Source organism: Zea mays, chromosome 4 (genome assembly GCF_902167145.1).
Source record: "Zea mays cultivar B73 chromosome 4, Zm-B73-REFERENCE-NAM-5.0, whole genome shotgun sequence".
NCBI lineage: Eukaryota > Viridiplantae > Streptophyta > Magnoliopsida > Poales > Poaceae > Zea > Zea mays.
The window spans coordinates 16,527,578-16,547,704 of record NC_050099.1 but is presented as its reverse complement, the minus strand read 5'-3'; the positions used below and the strand labels follow the sequence as shown (position 1 = coordinate 16,547,704).

At 41.2% G+C, this 20,127-nt stretch overlaps 1 long non-coding RNA gene across 1 annotated transcript; it reads right to left on the bottom strand.

The window, feature by feature from the left end:
- Positions 1 to 16,581: 16,581 nt before the first annotated feature.
- LOC103652881 (uncharacterized) lies at positions 16,582 to 19,604 on the bottom strand. The gene is made up of 2 exons (XR_565125.3): positions 18,770 to 19,604; positions 16,582 to 18,289 (listed from the first exon to the last, which is right to left on the bottom strand). It is a non-coding gene; the product is annotated as an uncharacterized lncRNA (long non-coding RNA).
- Between the last annotated feature and the right edge of the window lie 523 nt (positions 19,605 to 20,127).

Here is a 20,127-nt window from a genome sequence, read left to right as displayed (position 1 = left end):
GTGGATTGGACTGAGGCTCTGAGGATGCAACACCTCAAAGAAGACATTATAAGACCCATAGAAGACATTACAAAGTCATATTGAAGACACTTTATACATGCTAAGAGTACAACACATCAAGAATTAGAAGTGAGATACAAAGCTGCAAAACAAAAGTGAAATTGACAAAGTTGAGAGGAAAGACTAACTGAATTGGAAGTGTTTCACAAACTCAAATCTACTCAAACTAACATGGCTTCAACTCTGAGATGTATATAATTTTATAAGCTTTCCAAAAAGTCCAAGATCATCAAAATCGGAGTTCGGAACTAAAAGTTATGCCCACAATACGAAGTCATAATTGCTGAAAAAAAACTGCAGTAGCATATGGGATGTCCGGTGCACACCGGACTGTCCGGTGTTCCAAATTTCCTCAAACTGATATGGCTTCAACTATGGGATGTAGAGAATTTCAAAAGATTTCCAAAAAGTACAAGATCATCAAAATCAGATTTCGGAGCTAAAAGTTATGGCTAAAATACGACAAACGAGCATGGGCTGTCCGGTGCACACCGGACTGTGCGGTGCGCCATCTTCGGAAAATCCAATGGCTACCTTTAACGGCTAGTACACGTGGCATGTCCGGTGCACCACCGAACAGTCCGGTGCACCTATCCAGTGCGTCGCAGAAAGCTGCAGAACCGCTTTCCAACGGCTATATTTGAGTTGGGGCCTATATATACTTCACCCAACCGGCCATTTGGAGGTGTGGGAGCACAAGAGACATACCAAGGCACATAGTTCACATTTCCAAGAGCTCATACACCCAAGTGCTTAATAGAATCACTCGGTGATTAGCGTAGGTGCTTTGCGAAGTGCTTAGGTTAGTTAGACCGCTCTAGCGCTTGCTCTAGGTGAATCCTAATTAGTTGAGTGAGTTTAGATAAACCACACAACCCCTCAGCTCTTGCGTGAGCCGTTGTAATTGTACCGAGTGGGACAAGAGTATTGCGAGACCGTGACAACCGCGTTTGTGTCACGGCCGCCACCGTGTACAGGAGGGAACGAGGCCCGCAGCATTTTCAGCCGGAAGCTCGATAGTGGAGACGGAGGGGAGCGTCCGAGAGGAGCCGGAAGCGGAGCACCACTTGCGCGTGGAGAAGGCCCGCGACTCTCTACGGAGTTACTCGATTGAGGTGCTTGGCCCTCGTGTGGGGTTTCCTTTGCGTAGGGGCACCAACGAGGATTAGTCGGGACCTTGCGTGGTTCCGGAGACCTCGGTAAAAATACCGACGTCATCCACGAGAGTTTGCATCTCTACCTTGCTCTTTAAGATTCCGCATTTATATTAAGCATTTAAGTTTCGATATTGTCTTTATACTTATATAGTGTAGATTGAAACTTAACCATTGCGGTAGAGATAGCAACACTTAGATAAAACCTAGTTTGCACATCCTAGTTTGATTATTTGCATAAGTTTTGCTCTAGGGATTTATTTGTGGCCTAGTTTAGTGAAAGGTTTAGAAGTCCTAATTCACCCCCCTCTTAGGCGTCACCTGTTTCCTTCTATTGGTATCAGAGCCTGGTTTGGCTCATTTGAAACACTTTAGCTTCACCGCTAAAAGAGCCGACACTTTTCAGAGGAAGGGATGGATACCCATAGGCCACCACACTTCGACGACACTAACTTCCCATATTATAGTGCTAGAATGGCTTGTTACCTAGATGTCGTTGATCTAGGTGTTTGGAGAGTCACTCATGACGGGATGAAACTCCCCAAGAATCCCGAGAAACCCACCACGAGTGAGGAAAAAGAAATTCATTTAAATGCTAGAGCCAAAAATTGCTTGTATGAATCTCTTAGCATGTATATTTTAGTCAAGTGTTTACATTGAAAACTACTAATGAGATTTGGCTAAAATTGCATGAGCTCCATGACGGCACAACCAATGTCCATGAGCAAAAACATTGCCTAGTCCTAAATGAGTATAATTCTCTTGCTATGAAAGATAATGAGCTTGTTAGAGATATGTATTCTCGTTTGAATCTAATCATCCATGAGCTCAATTCTATTGGCATAAATAAGCTAGGTAATGCGGACATGAGTACAATAACCCCAACAATTGTGATTGGGCAAATCGCGGCTTTTGAAATGTCGTGAAAAATGTGTCGGGGAGAGGAGCCAACTTCCTCAAGGCCATATGCTTTTGCATGTGATGAAAGGAAGGGTAGAAAGAAGGCTCCCACTCTAACTTCCTCAAGTGAAGAAGAGGAAGAAGAAGAAAGTGATGATGGTGAAGATAATCAACCATCAACATCATCCTCCGAGGACGAAGAAACAATCTGACGCGCCGGAAAGGTTATGGGGATGATCCGGAAGATTATCTAATGGGTGTGCCCCTGCAGGTAGAGGATCTTCTCTTTAACATTGACAAAAAAAGCAAAGAAAGAGAGGATGCTTCGCATGCAGGGAGAAGGGTCACTTTAGGGACAACTGTCCCACTATGGCCGAACCCAAAAAGGAGAGGAGCAAAGGCAAGGAGATAACAAGTGTCAAAACTTGGGATGATTCTTCAAGTGAAGATGAACCTCCAAGGATGCGCAGCCACCGGTCCTCATCGCGCTCATCACAGTCATCACGCAAATGCCTTATGGCAAGAGGTAAAATGAGCATTCCATCCTCTAGTGATGAAAGTAGTAGTAATGATGAAGGTGAGGGAAAGCCCTCCGTGGATGAGCTTGCGGAAGCCATTAAATTTTTCCAGGATGTTTGCACTAAGCAAAAGGCTCAACTTGAAACCTTGAAAAGTAAGTTGATTAGCTCCCAAAATGATTATAAATGTTTGCTAGAAAAATTTGAAACATTTGCAAATTTGAATTGTGAGCTATCAACTAAAATTGAGCAATTAGAAACTAGTGCTTATCCACTGCTATCGATGATGGCCTTGTTAAAAGGAATGAAAAACTTAAGGCTAAGTTAGCTAGCTCCCAAGAAGCTATTGAAAATTTGGTCGAGAAAATGGAAATTCTTAACATACACAATAATGAGCTAACTACTAAGCTAGAAAACATTGGTAGCACTCCAGGGGCATCTTTAGTTGAAATTCCTGAAATTATTAAGAAAGATGCTTCTACTTATTGCTTTGATTTAATTGATGATTCTAACCCCTGCAACCAAGTTCTTGTTGAGAATATTGTTGTAGAAACATGTTCGGATGAGGTTGCAAAGAAAAATGAGCAATTAAGGCAAGAAGTGGCTCGTCTTGGTAAGGCTTTGTATGACAAGAAAGGCAAAGCTAAACAAATCCAACCTCCACAGGATAAGACGACTACGGGAGTGAACAAGCCTATGGAGGGCGAAACCGTGATTTGTAGGTTATGCCACAAGGAAGGTCATGCAAGGTGATGACCGGGGATAAGCAAAGGCAAAAGCTCAAGCAAAAGCGAACAAGAAAAATCTCCAACACCTACATCAACAAGGTGGACAAAAAGGCTGCTACACCATATTTTATCAAGAAGAAAAATAATGGAAAGGTGATAGAAATCAAGGCCAACAAGCAAGCCAAATGCATCGGGGTGCCAAAGGAAATAATTTCAACCATGAAAAGCACCAAGAAGGTTTGGATCCCGAAAGGGAAGTGAGTAGTCCGAAGGACGACGGAAAATTTGGAGACTTGGCAAATTTGGGATGTATATCATGGGATACATCATATTGGATCAAGTTTATTGCCAAGTGGATTAGTGAATATTTTGGACCCAAATTTCCCCACCCATGACTAAGGTAACTAGAATCGTTGTATTTCTTGTTTTTATATATGCGTATCTATTTTCTTGTATCTAGTTTTACCTTTCATGCCTAGTATTTCATTTTGTACTTATTTGAGATTAACAATGCATGCATACTAGGTAAATCACATGGTAGGATTGCTTGTTTTCAATTCATAATCTTGAGCAAACCTACATGGTCTAAAATGTTTAATTAAGCACGGCACATAGCTTATTCAACATCCCTAAGTAAAGGACACTAATGCTTCAGATACTTATATCCTACAATTGGTATCATTTAACTTATATGTGTCGAAGCTCGGATTATAGATAATTTGCCTCTCTTGATATCAAATCAAAGTGCATGTCTCCTACAAGTATTCAAAACTTGTATGCACACTTTCAGGGGGAGGTTACTCTATAATCTAAGACTTTGAGACTAATTCCTTTTTCGAGTCTATTTCATGTAGTAGTCTCATTGTAAGGAAAATGAAGTCCCTGAAGAAAGATAACAAGCTTCCACTGCAAATCTGCAAGAATTCTTATGTCTCACAAGCCTACCATTTGTCTTCAAATGGTCCACCATTTATTTTCAATTGGTAACTCTGAGACTACATTTAGCTTCATTTTCATGTCTTCTCCGATATTTGGTTAGACTATATTTCATATCTTATACTTCCCATGCTGCTATAAATGCATATATTGTTGACTCATATTTTGGTACCTATGCATAAGGGAAGTTACTCTATTCAAATCATGTCTTGCACCTCCATTTCTCACATGCTTTTTCCTAAGTAGAAGATCTCTGTCAGGGGAGTTTTTCTTCGTCTCTAAAGGGAGAGAAAATTCTTTCTAAAGGAGAACACTCATTTAGGGGGAGTAACAATTTGGTGCTTAAACTGGTAATAATTGACAAATCCTTTATAAGGGCAAGACTTATCTGCTTCCTACATGCTTTTAATGTCTTCCTTTTCGGTGATTGATATCAAAGAGGAGAAGTTGTAGGGACCAAAGCAATAAAATGTTATCAAACACCAAACACCACTAATTTAAAATTTTAATTCTTCAAGTGGTTTTGGTTCTTTGGTCTAAAATAGGAAGTAAGTGAATTATGGAGTTAGAGGGAGGCTTAAGTCCATAATCTCATTCTATGGGGACAATCATGCATCCTAGCAAGTAGATTGCATATTTTCAATCAAATGTTTGTTATATTTACTTGCTTTGGTTGTGTTGTCATCAATCACCAAAAAGGGGGAGATTGTAAGGAAAATGCGACATGGGACATTTAGCTCAATAGGTTTTGGTGTTTGATGATCAACATAACCTGTGGACTAATGTATTTCCCAAAGTGTTTGTGTGTTGTAGTTCACAGGATGTGAAGTGGATTGAACTGAGGCTCTGAGGATGCAACACCTCAAAGAAGACATTATAAGACCCATAGAAGACATTACAAAGTCGTATTGAAGACACTTTATACATGCTAAGAGTACAACACATCAAGAAGTAGAAGTGAGATACAAAGCTGCAAAACAAAAGTGAAATTGACAAAGTTGAGAGGAAGGGCTGACTGAATTGGAAGTGTTTCACAAAATCAAATCTACTCAAACTGAAATGGCTTCAACTCTGACATGTATATCATTTTATAAGCTTTCCAAAAAGTCCAAGATCATCAAAATCGGAGTTCGGAGCTAAAAGTTATGCCCACAATACGAAGTCGGAATTGCTGAAAAAACTGTTCGGTGTTCCAAATTTCCTCAAACTGATATGGCTTCAACTCTGGGATGTATAGAATTTCATAAGCTTTCCAAAAGGAACATTATCATCGAAATCAGAGTTCGGAGCTAAAAGTTATGGCAAAAATACGACAAGCGAGCATGGGTTGTCCGGTGCACACCGAACTGTCGGGTGCGCCATCTTCGGAAGCTCCAACGGATACCTTTAATGGCTAGTACACGTGGCATGTTCGGTGCACCACCGGACAGTCCGGTGCACCTGTCTGGTGCGCCGCAGAAAGCTGTAGAACTGCTTTCCAACGGCTATGTTTGAGTTGGGGCCTATATATACTTCACCCAACCGGCCATTTGGAGGTGTGGGAGCCCAAGAGACATACCAAGGCACATAGTTCACATTTCCAAGAGCTCATACACCCAAGTGCTTAATAGAATCACTCTGTGATTAGCGTAGGTGATTTGCAAAGTGCTTAGGTTAGTTAGACCGCTCTAGCGCTTGCTCTAGGTGAATCCTAGTTAGTTGAGTGAGTTTAGATAAACCACACAACCCCTCGGTTCTTCCGTGAGCCATTGTAATTGTATCGAGTGGGGCAAGAGTCTTGCGAGACCGTGACAACCGCGTTTGTGTCACGGCCGCCACCGTGTACAGGAGGGAACGGGGCCCACAACATTTTCAGCCGGAAGCTCGGTAGTGGAGACAGCGGGGAGCGTCCGAGAGGAGTCGCGGCTCTCTACGGAGTTACTCGACTGAGGTGCTTGGCCCTCACGTGGGCTTCCCTTTGCGTAGGGGCACCAACGAGGATTAGTCGGGATCTTGTGTGGTTCCGGATACCTCGGTAAAAATATCGACGTCATCCACGGGAGTTTGCATCTCTACCTTGCTCTTTAAGCTTCCGCATTTATATTAAGCATTTAAGTTTCAATCTTGTCTTTATACTTATATAGTGTAGATTGAAACTTAGCCATTGCGGTAGAGATAGCAACACTTAAACAAAACCTACTTTGCACATTCTAGTTTAATTATTTGCATAAGTTTTGCTCCAGGGATTTATTTGTGGCTTAGTTTAGTGAATGTTTTAGAAGTCCTAATTCACCCCCCTCTTAGGCGTCACCTGTTTCCTTCAAGGAGGTAGCCGTCGAATGACTTGCCGGACAATTTTATAACTACACTCTTATTGGCAATGACTTTGTAGCATCCCAAAAATTCAAATCCTGAAATTTTCTCAAACTCGCTCTAAATTCAAAATGAATTTCAAATTTCATTTCAAAATGTTTGTTTGTGAGTTGATATCAGCAAATAAAATATAGTGGTCTATATTCTCTCCAAAATCCTCCTCAAATATCCTACAAATATTTCCCCAGTGTCCCCCCTCAAATTCTTTCCAGAAATACTGCCCAGATATTTCCCTAGTGATCCCCTTCAAGTTCTTTCCAGAAATATTGCCCAAATATTCCACCGATATATCTCCAAGTATTTTCCTCTTGAGAAATACCTTCATAATCATATTTCAAGTCCCTACAAATATTTTCTTCATAACTTTCCTCATGCTCATACGTATATGTATGCCTCCAGTGTCATACGGTGAGCTCTACAAGCTAATCTCACTTATACAAGACAAATACATGCTAATCTCCCACTAATCCTCTCATCCTCCCACTAATCCTCTCATCCCTCCCCCTAATCCCCCCACCATGGCTATAAATAGAGGGGCAAGGGCCTCCTCTCATCCCACCCCAAGCCATTTCATGGCAACTCTCTCCCCCCCCACACACACCCACTCCATGTTCCACACAAGCACACACTAGCACAAGGATCGTTCGATCGTTCTTCGATCGCTCGTCCCATGTTCTTAGTTTGTTCGTTCGTTCGTCCGATCGTTCATGGTTCGTTCGTCCGTTCGTCCGATTGTTCGATCGTTCGTCCGTTCGTTCGTCTAAATAATCTTTTTCCTACCGTTATGCTGCCGAAATTCCGATCATTTGTTCGTTCGATCATTCGATCGTTCATCGTTCGTTCATAGTTCCTTTTCATCGTTCATCGTTCGTTCATAGTCCCTATTCATCGTTCTTCCAGATAATCTTTGTCCTGCCGTTATGCTGCCGAAATTCCGATCGTTCGTTCGTCCGATCATTCGATCGTTCGTCCGTTCGTTCATCCAAATAATCTTTTCCTGCCGTTATGCTGCCGAAATTCCGATTGTTCGTTCGTTCGATCATTTGATCGTTCATCGTTCGTTCATAGTTCCTATTCATCGTTCATCGTTCGTTCATGGTCCCTATTCATCGTTCTTCCAGATAATCTTTGTCCTGCCGTTATGCTGCCGAAATTCCGATCGTTCGTTCGTCCCATCATTCGATCGTTCGTCCGTTCGTTCATAGTTCCTATTCATCGTTCGTTCATGCGACTATTCACCGTTACTATTCACTGACACTATTCAGCATCGTTACTATTCAGTATTACTATTCATCATCGTTACTACTCATCGATGATATCTAGTAGCTTTTTCGTCGTCACTATTCATCGTTACTATTCATCGATTAGTCGATCACCCCAAATTTCAACCACTCATACATCATGCTGTGCAGTCCACCTAAGACCAGCAAGACCCATATTCCAGTCATACAAACTTCGGTGACTGTGATTTTCCTTCCAGTAGGGAACTTCCCATCTGGTCACCCATCCCAGGTTTCTCCAAGTTGAACACGCTTAACTTTGAGATTCCTTCGAACGAGGATTCCAAACTCAGATTCCAATAATTCTTGTTTCTAAATTCTTATCAAACTATTCCCTATCCAACCATGTCATCTCTTAAGCATGGTCCATATTCCAGGAAACTCCCAAAATACTCTTGTCCCATATTCTGCCTATAACTCTCCTGTTCATACTAAGTCAGACAATTCATTCGTCACTATTCTCACCAACAGTGAACTTCACTATGCTACACCACATACATCCAGCTATAAATACACCCAACTACCCTCTCCCTCTCCACACACACTCAACACCCTCAGCCAAGGAAAACACCCTACCCACTCAGTTACTCCGCTCTTCTGGCTACACGCATAGTGTCGCTTTGCCTCCAGTCCACCCTCCTGGTAAGCACCTCCGCTCCACCACTAGTAGTATCTCAACACCACATGACACATATTCTACTCAAGACAATACCCATCCATGTATCACTATTCTGACCACTAAACTAAATATTTGTTGGTATACTTGCTCGTTTGTATGTTTGCTTGTTCATGTTGCATAGTTATCGGAGCGTTCGTGCCGTCTCGTGGAGGCCAGATCCGCAAGTCTACGCTAGGCGGTGGAGCCAGAAGCCAGTTCCGCGAGCTCCCCTTCCCCCTTCGCCAAATAAGCACGGCAAGCTCACTGGACCCCTTTGATGCATAAATTACCTATGATTTTTCAACCACAACCCTCAGCCTGTTATTTTATGCATGATATGATTTTGACACAAGTTATTACGGCCACCCAGCCGCTTGCCGCAATCAATCCCTGATATATATGTTCCAAATGATTTGAGAACATGTGTGAGTTTTCAAAAGAAAATGCTTTTCAAAATGTGTGTGATGAAGGGTTTTCACCCTTATCACCTTGTGAGTGGGATAATCAGGGACTCCCTGGTTTAGGGGAGGGCCTAAGGTGTTGGCTCAGCTGGTTTAGGCATGAGCAGAAGGATTGTCCCCTCATATAAGGACCGATTTGTCATCTTCACTACCTGTACTCTTTAATAGTACAACCACTCGAGACTGTGTGGGCAGTTACTCAATCTGAACTCGTACGGTCCAACCCCAGGGTTATGAAGGCTGGGGAGCACCGGGAGGATAAGGAGGGGGAAAGTTTTGTCCGGTTTGGACATGGTGGTGGCCTGACTCCTTCCGGTATAACCGTTAAGGTTAGGACGTGCGGGGAAAGAAAGAGATTCGGATTCGGATCTCATTGATCATGAGATCGCAGAGCCAGACTAGTGGGTAAAGTGTACCCCTCTGCGCAGAGTTTGAAAACCTATTCGAATAGTCTGTGTCCACAGGAATGGACGAGTCTGGTATGGTATGGAAATTAATGTTCTGTTTTCCAAAAAAAGAGATGGTTTTGAGAAAAGTGGTTTTTAAAAGGTTCGGCGGTTGAGCCGTGAGCTATGGTGGACGGGAAGTCCAGTAGCTGTTTTTGAAAATGAAAACCAGTGGGAACTGCTGAGATACCTGGATGGTTTAGTCCAGGGGATTTTGTTATAATACTGAAAAACTTCCTGCTCCTCTTGGAGAGGATGCGCTTTGCAAAAATACAAAATGTTTTTCAAAACAACTCTGCATAAAATATTGCTGTTTTTGCAAAATATCCTGAGCTCCACATATTCCATGCATTATATCTGATTTCCCCATTCCGCGGGTGAAGGTGGGCTGCTGAGTACGTTTGTACTCACCCTTGCTTATTTGTTGTTTTTCAAAAAAAGGAGATCGGGTAAGAGTTACGACTGTTCCCAACCTTGCTTGTGGCTGTTGGACCGCTGATTTGCTTCACTACGTATATCGGGCTGCTTCAGCCCCACTCTGATGAGATGTCCCGAGTTGTGGACCAACTCTTAAAGTTGTTTGCCACCTTTATAGGTTTGTCTCGTTTAAGCAGATCTGGAATCATCTGATGTATAAATGTGTTTACTAGCCTCCTGGGACTAGTAATTGTATCACATTTGAGTCCCAGAGGATCGGGACGCTTCAGACTTGTACAAGCATGGAGCTACATGAGTTTTCATGTGTTGTATTGACGTGGCCATGGCAAACACTTGACGGAGGAGGTCCATTCCAGACAGTATGGGTTTCATTCGACATCGAGGACGCTAGTTGGGAAAGCATTTAGAAACGGGTTCTACTAGCCCACAACAAAGAAGGATGTAGGCAACCTAGTTCAGAGGTGTGAAACATATCAATTCCTAGCCAAGCAACAGCACTTGTCGACACAACAACTGCAGACTGTTCCATTTTCCTAGACCTTTGCATGCTGGGGGCTAGACATGATCGGGTCATTCAAGAAAGCTCAAGGGGGATACACGCATGTGCTCGTGGCCATCGACAAGTTCACAAAGTAGTTCGAGTACAAGCTGATTGCATCTCAAAAAGCGGCCAAGGCAGCAGAGTTCATCTAGCAAATCATATTCTGTTCGGAGTGGCAAATAGCATTATCATCTACCTAGGATCCAACTTCACGGGGGCAAGGTTCTTCGATTTCTGTGAGCAAAAGTGCATCCTCATCAAATATGCTTCAATGGCTCATCTAAGGGAAACAATCAAGGAGAGTGAGCGAATGGGATGATCCTAAAGGCGTTGAAGAAAAAGGTCTTTGACAAGAGTGAAAAGCTCGCTGGGAAGTGGATAAAAGAGCTCTCATATGTCATATGGAGCCTCCAAACCCAACTCAATCGAGCACTCCATGGTAATACCCCTTTCTTCATGGTGTATGGTTCAGAAGCAGTGCTACATGTGGACCTAGTGTTTGGGGCACCTAGGATCATGTTCAAGGACATAGCAGAAGCAGAAGCAACCCGGCTTGAGGAGAACGATGAACTAGAAGAGGAATGACTCAATACTGCTATTCAGTCGGCACGGTATCAATAGTCCCTATGGCATTACCATGATAGCAAGGTGCCATATAGAAGCTTTTCAGTTAGGGATTTGGTGCTCTGGAGGATACAGTCGAGAGAAGGGCAACAAAAGTTATCACGACCATGGGAAGGGCCATACATTATCACAGAGGTCACCCAGCCACGGTCCTACAGGCTATCCCAGATGGATGGAACTCCAGTCGGTAACTACTGGAACATTGAGCATCTTCAAAAATTTGACCCCTAACAATGCAGTGAACTTTAGATGGCAAGTTGTCATTTGTAATATGAAATTCATATCTAATAAAGTGTTGTCCTCCTCGCTTTAGGCACTCAATTACATCCTTTCCTACATTGCTATAACTATACTTACTATTAATGGAGCAATCGACTTAAGTCAGAGTCCGACTTAAGTTGGTGTTACATGCTCACACATACACAGAAAAGGGTGATCGCTAAACCCTACCAACGAAATAATCGGTTTGAGTCGAGGATCAACGTAAATCAATGTTACATGTTGTCACAAATAGAAAGGATAACCATCATCGTCTTTACAGAAGGATCATCTCAATATGAACTAACCAATAGCAGAAGATAACCATCACCCTTACTATACTACTACAGTACCCTACACTACAACTACTACTACCATACTAACTAAGGTGGTGGTGCCTTGCCACCAGCATGATCGCCCTCGCCACCATTACCGCTGCTACTGTAACCCTGACCACCACCCATGTCGCTGCCTCCACCCTTGCCGTTGTCCATGCCGCTAACTCCACCACCGTCATCGCCACCAGGGTCATCGCTGAAGCCGTTGCAGCCCCCACTGCAATCGCTGTCCTCCTCCTCCTCCGTAGAGTCTTCCTCTTTGCGCCTGGATGAAGGACCGCTCCGCTAGGGAAAGCCCGAGGGAGTCGTCACAGTTGGTCGTCAGCAAGGGAGGAGGAGGAGGAAGAGGAGGCAAGGAGCACCACTGCTGTACCTGGAGTACTCCTTAGAGTACTTTGAGTCACCGAAGGACTCCGACGGCAAGGTCGGAGGCCGCTTCCGCTTAGCGCCCTAACCCTTTCCACCCTTACCACGCACCTCTACCTCTAGCCATAGGAGCTCTCTAGGAAAAGAAGAGGTTGCAAGGAAGTGCAAGCAAAATTGAGTGAAGAAGCACACAACAGCCGATCGAACTGCGTAAAGAAACAGAAGGGTGCCTCTTCACCTCCTACCCGCACAATGAACAGTCACAAGTAATCAAGAGTCGCTTCGATTTTCAAGAAACAGCATATATATCCCTGACACAACACGGCCAACACGACATCTGTGGTTAGTAAATGGGTTGGTCATTGGCTGACACGCATCATTACGTTGTGTCAACTCAGGGAATTGTTTTACGGAAGGCACATCGATCACACCCATTGGGTGCCACGATGGATTTTTTCAAATCCAGTCGGACCTCTATCGGTTGGACTTCAGTTTACAAATTCAATAGTCCTTGCTGAGCACATCTAAGTCAATCAAGTTTCAGTCAGCTGGGCCTCAAAAGGTTGGTCTTTGCTCAAGCACAAATAGGGCAACTAGATTTCAATTAGGTAGCCAACTAAGTGTCAAGTCAACAAGATGAATGCACCAAAGTGAGGTTTTCTGGGATCTTCGAGTCGATTGCTACCCAATTTGGCTCGAATCTGAGGGGCTACACCCACCCAATAGATCAAAATTACAGCAGGAACCGAAGACCTAGGCCCCACTCGCAGGAGGTCCAGAAGTCAAGAAGTTTAGAAACAACACAAATAGGGGTCAACAATCACTAGCACAGCTCCCAAGCGCCTCCCCCTCCGGGTCACGTGGCGGCCCCAGACCTGACCCTATACAGGATTGGGTCCAACATCATCAGTCCCATCGATGGGGTCTAGACCCAGGGGCGCAGCTCTCAAGCGCCTCACCCTCTTGGACATGTGGCGGCCCCAGACCTGACCTTGTGTGGGACCGAGTCTGATGTCATCAGTCCCATCAATGCAACTCCTTTGCACCTCCCACTCCAGGACACGTGCCGGCCCTAGACCCGTCCCTGGACGAGTCCAGGTCTGACATCATCAGTACCATCGATGAGGTCCAGATCTACGGATGCATCTTCAGAGCACCTCCCCTGTTGGGACATGTGGAAGTCCTGTACGCGTCCCTGTGCATGTCCGGGTTCGATGCCATAAGCCATGTCAAAGAGGTCCAAGACATGCTCACTAGGATTCGGGCCCATAGGTGAAATTCCTGAGCATCCCCTCATCGAAAATATTTTGACAACCCCAAGTTCATTTTCAAGAGTCTCGGGCCAATTATACCAAAATTGGCTTGAGCCTTGGAGGCTTGTGGGGGATAGATATCCCCCAGGCCATTAGGACACGAACTCGCTTCATGGGCTGCCTGAAAGGCCCCAATAGGGCCCTAAAGGACACATCATGGGCCTCGGTAGGAGGTAACTAAAGCTGGCTTAAATTCCCACGCATGGGAGCAATAAGGCTAACTAAATGTTGCATGACTCGGTCTGCGGATGCAGATAGGCGCGATTTTTTGGGGGAGGCTAACATGCGACTAGAAGATTCAACACACTTGTAGCAGGTGGTGGATAGACCCATGTAAGTGCTATGATATGTAGACAGAGATTTCTTCAATTGGCTATATAAGGCTGAGGAGGTACTCCTACAAAAGGGTTAGACCTCGCTAGATCAAATGACCACCTTCATCTCCTACCTTTAGCAATCACTTGTAAACCCCCGAACGAAGAGCAATACAACCTCCAGAAACCCACGAGATGTAGGGTATTACGCCTTGTGGTGGCCCGAACCTGTACAATCTTTTGTGTTTCGTCATGCTTTGCACGAACTAGAGAGCTGTGATCGACATCGTCGTCCTCCCAAAAGCAATGCATGGTACGCCGCGTAGAGAGCTGTCAGTACCAAACATCGACAACATTAGTATGTCATATTTCTATTTCTGGAAAATGGGGCTTCGGTCGAACAACTTTTGTTCTGGTTGATGTAAAACCAGTATTGAGATTGACTTCAATGCTGATTTTAAATCTGAATAACCATGCAAAAGATATTAGTATCGGTTATTGTTCCCAACCAGTAACATTATTTGATACTTTAGTATTGGTTGAATACAAGAACCAGTACTAAAACATTTAGTACCGGTTCTACCACAAAACCGATACTAAAACTTAAATATTTAGTATCAGTTCAAAACACCCACGGATACTAAAGATCCCACAACTAGCTAAAAAACTAGAGACACCTCTAGTACCATTTTTTGTGAGAACCGGTACTGAAAGATATTTTCATTTCACTACAGCGCAATTAGCATTATTCTCGACAAAATTAGTGAAGCACCAATTCTTTTATAAAATTGATACAACAAGTTTAGCATTCAATATAGGTCCTGGCTAGGAGTCTCCCCTATAAATGCAGCCATCCCCAAGCCTTTCCCATTTGTGAGAAACGAATGTGTTGAGTAAGTGTCACTCTGAGTATGTACCACTAAATGTTTCGAGTAAATGTGCTAAGTGTCATTGCAGCAGTGATGTCACACTCCCCTAGTATCTGTTACACACTCTCAAAATAATGTCCATATGTGTTTTTCTTTTATTTACTCTCTAATTTTTCTATTATATATGTTTTTTCGTAGGAACCATCCTAACATGATCACCTTGAAATGGGAAAGATATTGAAAAATGAACTAGCCCTTATGTAGGAAATAAGAAAATACATCTTCAAATGAGCCCATAGTTGAATTTATTTTTTATTTTTTGCTCTCAGGGCTAGTTTGTTGTAAGGGCATTGTTGGTCACTAATTTCTAATTCCTGAAGGGTATAAAAACAAGGCAACAGCCATGAATAAATCATAAACTTCTCGCTTTAATTAACTCTTCTTTGAGGATTAATTAAAGAGAGAAGGTAGGAAGCATAAAGAGATGACGACATAGATAAATCACGATGCGTAAAAGATGGAATAGATTAGTCATCTCAGTATGTATCACTTTGTTTCATTCTTTGTAATACAACAAATGATTACAAATATACCTTCAGCTTTACAATCCCTAGTGCAAGGATGCAAAAGGAGCACAATTTCGTAGATGGAGCGAAATAATTCTCTTTGGCTAAAAAAACCTTGTTATGCATGTCACTATGCCCCTATATATTTATAGTCATAGAGTATAGCTTTAGCAAAACTATAATTGGGCCCTCAAGCCTATACCTATAAGCAACAAAGTGAATTTAGGGTGTTATTGTCTTTTCCCTTCATAGTCTTGATGAAAGTCTTTAGGATTTCTCCCTCCCCTCGTCGGTTTCTTTATCGTGTTTGCACGCCATTAGGCCAAAGCTCGCAGCTTTGTTTCCACAGCTGAGGCAACTGCATGTCATCTTATACGAAGGTAGTGTTCGACATTTTACCCTATTAAACCTGAAATGGACTCATAAGTAAATGATAAGTCAATGTTTTTAGGACCTCTAGCTAAGGAGGACCACCAACAGACATCTTCATTCCTCGCTTTAAACCCTCAGCCTAGAACCCCTTGGACTCATACTGCGGGGGATGGAGGAACCTAGACGTATTTTCACATTTTTTACTAAAAATATGTAATACTATATTAAGATTTATATATTCAATAAAGGACCTACATGTATATTTGGATATTTGTATGTTTTGTATATGCTCATATCCATTGGACATGACTTGTATGTGCATATATTTATTAATGTACTCTGTGTCAATTACCATAGCTTTGCATAGAAAGCTAAAAAAACTGAGTCCAATGGGGAATAACTGCCCTCACAATATTATATTAATAGAAATCTTAATTGAAGCCCAACCGAGAAAGATCATGAAAGTTGACTCTCCGTGTAGCATGACTTCATGAGGTTCCACCTTATATAGGCCAGATTTTTACTCGTGCTACGTGCTTTATTGAAGTTCATCAAACTTAAGTCAGTTTCCTGTGGGATATATAATACTAGTGTATCTCGCGCGCCCTGTGCGCGATGTAAAATTCAGTATGAAACGCAAAGAAAATAGTTGATAAGTAAAAGTATGCACATAAAAAGTTTTTCTATGATTAATAGTATGTATATATATTGGGTTGTAGAAGTAGGCAAAAATAGGATCATACAAAAATATGTAGAAAATAAATTAGTTGAACATGTCTTCAGCAAGTCTGTTTGATTTTGTAGCAAGAGATATCAACACATAAATGCGTGCAAAAGGGGTCGTCTCCTGCTACAGATGTCCTAGAAGCATAATGGACATCATAAAAAAGACAGTAGCTACATATTACATTCAGATGTTCACCATATGTCACACCCAATCGTAGTCACCGGTCCTTTTAAATATATTTATATTAAAGTTACACTTTTGAATCCAATACCTGAATGAAAAATTACTTTTAGCTAATTTGCTTAAAACATTAGAGATACAACATAAAGCACAAGGGCAACACTATACATTCATGTCCCTAGTTTTTTTTCTAAAAACAACACCTTACAGTAAAATTACAAATTCCATGAAAATATAGAATGACAAATTATTATGGTTAAGGAAAAAATCATCACTGATTGCCTTGTGCAGGAATGCGACCAAAAAATTGGAAATCAATGTCTGAAAACTTTAAAGGTAGAATCTGATGCGACAAGAATTTTAATACACTAAATATAGGATCTAGTGTAATGAAAAAGGGATTGAAAGCTCCCAAAACAGAATTGTTCCATTATTTATATCCCAAAAAATATTCCATATATGACCATCATGGTAAGTTCCAAACTGCACACTGAACTAAAGCTCATGAAATGCCCACTTGTGCAGATAGTTTGTTGTTTTACCATTCGACTACTGGAGCAAAGGTGAGATCGAATAGAGTGATAAATGAGTACAATACCTAGTACATGAGCCATTTTCTGATCATCCACAGTAAATTTTGTTTCATTTTCTTTAATAGAGGCATACTTGTGGAAAATGCCCAATGAGATAAAACAGAAACAATAACCATTAAATGGAAGATAGTTAGCGTCTATATGTTTATCTAAAAGGTTAGTGGATACGTAAGTGAAACCAAAGGTCTGTAGAAACAATAAAATAGCGGATAAAATGCTTCAAGTTGCAGTTGAACATAGTGATGTTCAAAATTCATAACTGCGCATAATTTTTACCTAACTGGAAAAAAACTAACACACAGGTAAATGCTATAACATTTATCAACTATCAGTCAGCCATATTCTTAGGATATCAGGTGCTTATTGCCATGTTCTATAAGGAGAAGCTATCCTGATTATGATATTGGTATGCAATGGAAGAAGTTATGCAATAGTTGTTTTTCTTGCCGAACATCATAACTCTATGGAAATGCTAGATGTAAAGAGAAATAATAAATATATGAGTATGCATATGTTTTTTCTGGTTTGAGATGAACAACTAAGGAGAGGTAGAAGGACAGTTCTGAAAGCTGGTGAAAGTAGTGGGGATGGTGAGCCTACATGTACAACATGCATATAGGGGGAGGGCCTGTTCAAAGCCTGCAAAAAGAACTTGAAAACCGAAAAGTTTGAATTAGTTGTTATAAAGAAGGGTGTGAAAACTCTAAAGGTAAAATCTGATGTGATGAATAAGGATCTAAAACTCGAAATATAGGATCTGGTATAACGAAAAGTTTGAAAGGTCACAAAATAGAATTTGATATGACGAAGAAGGGCGTGAAAACTGCTAAACAGAATCTGGTGTAATGAAGAATGGGTTGAAGATTCTGAAAAGTAGAAACTGATGTTATGGCTAAGTATAAAGAGAAATAAAAAATATACATGCTCATATATAAATGGTCGAAGGACTATTATGTATTATAGTACACAAAATTAAAGGTTCTGGAGGAAACAATATCCCTGAGTAGCAGTAAAGTGGAAAAAATCAATGAACGTTGTAGCAGCATGTGTTGCAACAGCATTCAACCGTCTGTACCTCGGTCCTTGATGAAATTAGAGAGCGTGTTGCAGTCATAGCAGAGGGCGAAGCCGGAGAAGCCTAGTTCTTCGCACGACACAGGTCTTTGCAGGACGGTCTGTAACGACCTCGGATAGAATGTTGCAGTCAGAGTTGAAAGCGAGGCCGATGAACCCAAGGTCCACGCATTCCCTCGTCCTGTGCCAGTCGCCGCCCGCAACAGAGGGCCGAGAAATATATCTATGGAAAATATATATGTACACACATTTGCACCGAAACAAAAAAATGCACAGTTTCATATCTATGCTTTTGTGGAACATTAGGAAATTAATGCAATTTCAATTTTAAAAGACTATGTAATGAATGAGACGTAATTCTAGAAGTAAGGTTGAAATACATACATATCTTACATTTGGGTTCTTTTTCTTTTAGAGTGAATAGGATGGTCATTATAAATACAAGCATGTAAGAATGCATGAGAAAACACAATTGTGCAGTGTTCTATTACGAAATGTTGTAACGATAATAAATGAATAAAAGAATAGATGAATATATATGTGGAAAATATATAGGTACACATTTACACCGAAACAAAAAATGCACAGTTCCATATCTAGGCTTTTGAGGGAGAAATTTAGGAAATTAATGCAATTTGAATTTAAAAAGGCTACACAAAGAAATAGACGTACGTATTTCTAGAAGTAAGGTTGAAGTACATACCTATCTTACAGTGAGGTTCTTTTTTCTTTCAGAGCGAATAGGATGATCACTGGAGTAATGGAATGGTTATTGACAGAGAGGAAAGAGAAACAATAGTTGTGTAATTCCTCGTATAGTGAAGAAAAAACAATAATGTAAGTGTCTGCTCTAAAAAATGAAGAGAAAATTGCACAACTTAACCCAGTTTATATGAAACTATAACTCTTCAATGTGTCGCTTCAATCCTCGAGTTATCCTTTAAGTTGGGAACAAATAGTTTTGAAGAAGTTAGTGGTAATTAGCTATTGTATGAAAAGATGATATTTTTATTAGCTACTCCATTAGCTACATACTAAAATTCCATTCGAACTCATAAGAATATGGAGCACGGAGCACTATGATGGCAAAAAAACAAACGACGCATGTTAATCATATATAGGAATGTGGCCATGTGTGCACAAATGATCAATAAAATGAATAGTCAAAACTAGATGAAGCGGATATTCTTGGGCGAGGAGGTGAAGGAAAATAAGGAAGGGTGAGTAATGTGTAGTAGCAACTTTGGAGATATGTATAACTCATCTGTTATGACATCGACAACAATGTTTGATAAAAAAACTTCACATAGAAAAAATAGCAGTGCAGGTTGCGAAAAAATCTGGGGCATGGCTTCTATCGCAGTAAATACCATTGTTGTAGGCCACAAAGCTTGAGAGCATATGTGTTAGGGAGTACAACATGGAAAGGGGTTTAACAAACAAATATAATTAGTTAATAAATTCACTGCATTTTGTACCTTGTTGAATGGACGACCGCCCAGAAAATAGTACTACCTCTTATTTTTTATTTGACGCTGGCTAATGCTCTTACACTAAAAATGTTAACTAAAAACCGAGGGAGTATGTTTTTATACAGAGTTGGCCAGATAGCTATTGTTGTGATAATTCTTCATTATTCTATGTAATTGTAGGGACATAAGAATGCATGAGAAAACACAACTATGCAATTTTCTATTATGAACAGTTGTAACAATAAGAAATAAATATAAGAGTAGATGAATATATATATGTGAAAAAATGTATAGGTACACATTTGCACTGAAACAAAAAAAAGAACAATTCATTTAAAACATATATAATGTTTTGTACAAGGAATTATAAAACTGATGCAATTTTAATAAACAAAAGGCTACGTAAAGAAAGAGACGTAATTCTAGAAGGTTCAAATACATACCTAACTTCCAGTGAGGTGCTTTTTTTCTTCCAGAGTGAATAGTATGGTCATTCCTTGTGCCCAGATCAAGTCTAAGTAAGTGATAATTATCTCGTTAGGAAAATCTTTAAGGGCCGGAGAAATTATTCCTTGCGCCTAGATCAAAT